Source organism: Podarcis pityusensis, assembly GCF_964106645.2.
Source record: "Podarcis pityusensis genome assembly, chromosome: 14".
Taxonomy (NCBI): Eukaryota; Metazoa; Chordata; class Lepidosauria; order Squamata; family Lacertidae; genus Podarcis; species Podarcis pityusensis.
In genome coordinates, this window is record NC_138039.1 from 27355035 (window position 1) to 27362317 (window position 7283).

A 7283-nucleotide genomic window follows, 5' to 3' on the forward strand; every position below is an offset into this window, starting at 1 on the left:
AATGCAGGAATCAAAGCGAAAGGATCCCTGGCAGATGGCCATCCAAACTCTGCTGAAAAACGAACAGTGAAGGAGAGTCCACCACCTTCCCCGATCGTCCTTTTGACTGTTCTTACCGCTGGGAAGTTCTTCCTAATGTTTAGTTGGACTCTCCCTTCTTGTCATTTGACCCACCAATTTGGATCTTCCCCTCTGGAGCAGCAGAAAACAAGCTTGCTCCATCTTCCACGTGAGGAGGGCCTTTCAGATATTGGAGGATGGCTCTCAGCCATCCTCTTAGCCTTCTCTTCTTCAGGCTAAACATTCCTGCCCACCTCCTCCTCCTGTTCCTCATAAAGCTCAGTTTCAGATCTGTCTTTTGTCAACCTAGTGCCCTCCAGATGTTTTGGGCTACCACTCCCAGGTAGCCCCAGGTACGGTAGGTCTGCTAATGGTGGGTGGGGCTGATGGAGAGCCCCAGGTTAGGGCATGTCAGAATAGGTGAACTAATAGCCGATGTTCTCTGCAGTTTTCTGTGCACCGTTTGATAACTCTCTTCTCTGGAATTGGTGAAAAGCAGAGAATAATGGAATTACCTGACAAAGTCAATGCTTTCTGACAGGCTCAATTAAATAGCCTGTATTATGTCTCTATCTTACAGTTAATGGAGCGGGCAAAGAAAGTACATTAGCCAAAGGGGAAGAAAAATTGACATTTGATCTCTGTTGCCTCCGCTCGTCGCTTTCCTCTGAGATCTCTCGATCCCTTCATTAGTTAGAGTTCTTTCTCAGATGTGGTCCAAACTGAGTCCTTTGCCCATCCATCATCCACCATCCTGCATATACACAATTCTGATGTGAAACTGATGTTGGAGTCCCATAACCAATGCATTATTTGGTGCTTTGGGTTGAATGTCTAGGTTCAAGGGCAAAAAAATCCCCAGAAACTATTATTGGTCTATGCTGAGAAGATATAAATTGCAAAAGGAAATTTAGAAATCTGACCGTGTCACTGCTCGGGCTCAAAGCTGATTCCTGGGGATGGGTTTGGCAGCTCAGAATGAAGCTGTCCGTCAGAGCGGCTATTATTAGCTTGGCTGTTTTGATTTATCAATAAAATATGATGCGGAGAGCACCGGGGCTTTGGAGCAGAGCAGCGCCACCCGCAACATGCATTTCTTATGGGGCCATTGTGTCGCTTCTCAGATAATTGAAGCCATTCATGCGTCATAATGCTGCACACAGTGCGCCCTAATGATGCAGAAGAGGGAGCCTAAATGCATCTCCCCCACAGCTGATCCACAGAGAGTGCACGGGCACAGAGCCTCTGGGAAGTTGGCAGAGCCCGGGGAAACCACCCAAATATCCAACACCCAAAGCCATTCTGGATAGGTGTCCCACAGAGGAGGGGGAGACCTTCCATCAAGTCTAAGGCATTCACAGTCCCTTCTTTATGGTTTCCTTACATTGTAAAAATAGGGCCGCGGGTGGCGCTGTGGGTAAATCCTCAGCGCCTAGGACTTGCCGATCGTATGGTCGGCGGTTCGAATCCCCGCGGCGGGGTGAGCTCCCGTCGTTCGGTCCCAGTTCCTGCCAACCTAGCAGTTCGAAAGCACATCAAAGTGCAAGTAGATAAATAGGTACCGCTCTGGCGGGAAGGTAAACGGCATTTCCGTGTGCTGCTCTGGTTCGCCAGAAGTGGCTTATGTCAGCATCGCCCTAGAGCCAGTGCACCAACTGGACTCTTGCACCTCAACCCCGACTGGGCTAGGCGAGCTGGGTAGCACCGCCAGAGACCTCCTTTCTCACAGGAACAGGTCACAGTGCTGTGGACTCACAGCTTAGAGCTGAGAGCACCGGATTCACTGTCTCAATAATACAGTCGTTGCGCAGCAGAGTTTTGCAGAGTCTGGCAGAGTATAAACCACTCGGAGAGCAGCTCTGTAGAATATCTTCCTTTTATTGTATAACTACAACTATGATACAAAACTATATACAGAGCTGAATATTCTAAGCATAAATCAATGCTACACTGAGAGTCTGCAGCTGCTCTAACAGCAATCTTATCTCTAGGATCTCCAACACTCTCACTCTCTCCGATACACTGACTGACTGACTCTCTCTCTCACACACACACAGATATGTTGCTGGGCAGAATAAGTAGATAGGCAGGACACGCCTCCTTCTCTCTGGAGAGTCAGCAGAGACCATCAGGAGATGATCAGGAGATTCTTGTGTATGGGAGGGGTGAAATCTCCTCAGCTTAGTCATGCTGGCCACATGACCTGGAAGCTGTACGCCAGCTCCCTTGGCCAATAAAGTGAGATGAGCGCTGCAACCCCAGAGTCGGTCACGACTGGACCTAATGGTCAGGGGTCCCTTTACCTTTACACTGTAAAAGAGGCCTGGACAGGAAGAGAAAGTGGGGAGGGGGGTGTCCAAAACCTGGGGTTCTTTCTCAGAGTAGCCAACCAGAAGCCTGCAAGCTGGAAATGAGTACATGACAGCCTTCTGCTCATCTGAAGATCCTGGCAACTGGTATTCAGGAGCATCACTGCCTCCAGCTGTGGAGGCAGAACCTATCTATCATGGCTAGTAGCCATCAATAGCCCCATCCTTTAAAGCCCTAAACAGCCTCGGCCCAGTATACCTGAAGGAACGTCTCCACCCCCCATCATTCAGCCCAGACACTGAGGTCCAACTCCAAGGGTCTTCTGGCAGTTCCCTCACTGCAAGAAGTGAGGTTACAGGGAACCAGGCAGGGGGCCTTCTTGGTAGTGGTGCCCGCCCTGTGGAACGCCCTCCCTTCAGATGTGAAGGAAATAAACAACGATCTGACTTTTAGAAGACATCTGAAGGCAGCCCTGTTTAGGCACGTTTTTAATGTCTGATGTTTTATCGCTTTGTTGTTATTAATACAATCATACTTCAGGTTGAATGTGCTTCGGGATGAGCGTGTTCGAGTTGTGCTCCGCGGCAACCCGGAAGTAACGGAGTGCGTTACTTCCGGGTTTTGCCGCTTGCGCATGCGCAGACGCTCAAAATGACATCACGCGCATGCACAGAAGCGGTGAAAAGCGACGCGTGCGTGCGCAGACGTGCCGTTGCTGGTTACGTTTGCTTCTAGATGCGAACGGGGCTCCGGAACGGATGCCGTTCGCATCTAGAGGTACCACTGTATTCTGTTGGGAGCTGCCCAGAGTGGCTGGGGAAACCCAGGCAGATGGGCGGGGTATAAATAATTTATCATCATCATCATCATCAGTATTATTATCCTCCATAAAGTTTTCCAATTCTCTTTTAAAGCCATCCAAGTGGGGTGGGGTGGAGTTCCACAGATGTGCTGTGTGTCCTTTATTTGATCTGCCCCCAATTTTCCAGTGTTCAACTTCACTTGAAGTCCATGAGTTCTAGGAGTTAGGAGAAAGGGAGAAAAACGTTTTTCTCTCAACTTTTTTCTTTACACCATGCAGTTTTTGTTACGGTTCTATTATGTTGCCTCTTCATCCCCTTTTTCTTTAAATTACAAATCCCTCTCAAAGGGTTGCTGGTGGTGCAAGTGGAGAGGCACCAAAGGCTGGCTGCTGGAGGCCCTGGTTTGATCCTGCCCCCTTGGCACCCTATAGTAAACGGGAGCAATGCTAGCACCCTGAGTCGGGTGCCGTCAACTGAAACTGCACGGCTACGTGATTCCAGGCAAAAGTTTTAAAGCCAAGACTTCAGGGTAATGTTAAAGGCGGCCCAGTTAAAACCATTGCCCTTTGCCTTCCTTGTCCATTAGCTGGCTCTCCAGAGAGTTCCAGCTGCTGTTTTGCTGCGCTGCGCTGCCAAGGTTAATGGGGAAGAGGTGTGCTAAATGGGATTGCAGCAGCAACGGGTCACCGTCCAGGCATGCGTGGAAATTGCGATGCGGAAAGTAGAGACAATCGTTCTTTTTTTTAAGAGTCAAAAGTGGTAAGATGAACAAAGGCATCGTTGTCCATTCTGCAGGAATGCCTTTTCCTTTTCCCGCTGTTATTATCTGGTCCAGCAAGTTTTACAGGCCTTTGAAGCCTTACAGAAACCTGACGGACCTGTTTGCTTAGTCTACCCACATCTAAGTACAGTGGTACCTCGGGTTAAGTACTTAATTCGTTCCGGAGGTCCGTTCTTAACTTGAAACTGTTCTTCACCTGAAGCACCACTTTAGCTAATGGGGCCTCCTGCTGCCGCCGCGCCACCAGAGCACAATTTCTGTTCTCATCCTGAAGCAAAGTTCTTAACCTGAAGCACTATTTCTGGGTTAGCAGAGTATGTAACCTGAAGCGTATGTAACCTGAAGCGTATGTATCCTGAGGTACCACCGTAGAAGGATCCCTCTTTCAAAGGACCCTCAACTCTCTGAAAGTAAACACAGACCATTTGTCTCCAGGCAAAGTCTTTTTTGGCATGTGACATGAATTTCTCCACCCATTCCACCCACACACCTCAGCCCTAAGAGCATCTGGATGCACCAGCTGTGCTGTCTGGGGCTAATGGGAGTTGCAGGTTCCCAGTTGTCTCTGCCAGCTGAGTCCAACACATAAAACCTCTCACCAAGTAGATTCCCTCCAGCCCGTGAAAGCTGCTGACAAAAGAAAGTGTGGTTTCTCTCTTCTAAGCTGCAGATGAAGATGCTGTGTGTGTCCTTCATTCCCAGTTCCATTTGGAGGGTGACACTTTCTCAAGGGAAATAAAACTTCATAAATGAAAGGAAAGGGTCATAGCCCAGTGGCTGAGCATCTGCTTTGCATGCAGGAGGTGCCAGGTTCAACCCCTGGGCAGCATCTCCAGGTAGGACTCCTTGGCTGAAATCAGTGTCGAGCTAAATGTGACATAGTGGTTAGAGTGACGAGGACCTGGGAAAGACCAGGTTCGAATTCCCACTCACCCAGGAAGCTCTTTCTGGGGGACCTTGGGCCAGTTGCTGCCTGTCACCCAAACCTACCTCACAGGGTTGTTGTGGGGATTAAATGAGGTGGGGGAGTGAAAGTAGATGAGAACGCTGGATTACAGAAAGTAGATGAGAACGCTGGAGTGTGGATTACAGCTAAAAACATAAACTTATATAAAGATAACTGTGAAGCTACTTGGAAGAGTATTAAGAAAGATCTAGAAATCTGGGAGAGACTGAAACTTTCTTTTTTGGGGAGGATATCAGTTATCAAAATGAATGTCTTGCCCAGAATTCTATTTTTGTTTCAAACTATTCCAGTAATTAAGGGGCTGAAACAGTGCAAAGAGTGGCAAAGGGCTTTGGCGAGATATATTTGGCAGGGTAGAAGACCGCGAATAAAAATGAAAATATTGGTAGATAAAAAAGAGAGAGGAGGTTTCTCATTACCAGATTTGAGTTTATACTATGAAGCGGCGTGTTTAATGTGGGTGAAAGATTGGATAAAACTGGAAAATACTGATATTTTGGATTTAGAGGGCTTCGATAACAGGTACGGGTGGCACTCGTACCTGTGGTACGAGAAGGTGAAAGTTCATAGAGGCTTTCTAAATCATATAATTAGAGGACCAATGTTCCAAGTTTGGGAAAGAAATAAAGATTTGCTGGAAAAGAAAATACCCTGGTGGATTTCACCAATAGAAGTGCTGACTGTCAAAAAAACTAATATGGAGGGGGGGAAAGCCACTTATGAAGAACTTACCAGGAAAACCGATCAGGGCATAAAACTTAAACCCTATGAAGAGGTAAAGAACTTATTTACAGGGTGGTTGCAATACCACCAGGTAAACGACTTGCTAAAAGAAGACAAAAAGAAATTAGGATTTGAAGATAAAAAATCTAAATTTAATGTGGAAGTTATAGAAGGTAAAAATAAAACTTTGTCTAGGATGAATGATCTCTTATTGGATTGGTACACAAAAGACGAAGAGGTGAAGGAGGCTATGACCAAATGGGCCATGGATATTGGTCACAATATTGATTTTGTAATGTGGCATGAATTGTGGAATGTTAATATGAAGTTCACAGCGTGTACGGCATTGAGGGAGAACCTTTGGAAAATGATTTATAGGTGGTATCTCACGCCAGTGAAGTTAGCTAAGATTTATAGATTGAAGAATAAGAAATGCTGGAAATGCGGAGAGGTAGAAGGTGACTTCTACCATATGTGGTGGACATGCAGTAAGGTGAAAGGCTTTTGGGAACTGATTTACAATGAGCTTAAAAAATTTTTGAAATATACTTTTCCAAAAAAGCCTGAAGCCTTCCTGCTAGGAATAACTGGCAAAGAAATTAAAAAGATAAAGATAAAGAAGATAAAAATCTATTTTTATATGTCACAACGGCCGCAAGAACCATGTTAGTACAAAACTGGAAAATGGAGGTAATACCTACTATAAGTGACTGGCAAGTCAAGATGATAAACTATGCTGAGCTAGCTAAAATAACAGGAAGATTAAGGGATCAGGACGAACAGAAATTTCATGACAATTGGAACAAATATTTGACGTATATAAGAACTAATTGTAGAACTTTGACGACACTGGCAGGACTGGAATAACTCTAACAGCGAACGACTAATAAGTAAAGGAGATAAAATACGTGATTCCAGAATTTATCTGATACTTACCAAAGGAGTGGAGGGAAGTCTAAGGCTCGGTGGAGCTTAAAACAACTATGTAATATATGTATGATTTAAGGACTGGATATGACACATGTAATTTATGTATTATACTTTGTATTTGTTTATATGTATATATAATGATAAACCAATAAAAACTCATTTGGGAGAACGCTGGATTACAACAGGAAAATGAAGAAGAAGAAAATTAAAATATTTCACACAGAACTACAAAGGACTAACCCGCTTGTTAAATGAACTCAGAGGCTGTTAAAAATAGATGAAGGATCAACATCAGAAATATTCATTGGGAGTATTGGACTAATTAAGGAATGCAGCACACTATTAGATCATCACTCCCTGAACTTCAGAGCATGGAAAGCCACCCAAAGATATATAATTTGGCATGGTTATTTGGCTTTTTTGATTGTATGATAATTTGGAATGTTTAAATGTGGTTTTCATTGGATTGTTAAAATGGAAAATTTAATTAATTTATTTTTTTAAAGGTGAGGTGGGGGAGAACCATGTATGCTCCTTGGAGGAAAGAAAAAAGGTGGAATCTAAATGCAAAATTAGAAATAGACGGGCAAGTGGTTTGACTTGGTATAAGGTATCCTTAAATAAAGCATGGCAGCTGGAACGCACTCCTGTCTGAGCACTCCCCCCCCAAAGAAGCTATGGCACAATGCTCTTTTGCAGTCCCTCTCTG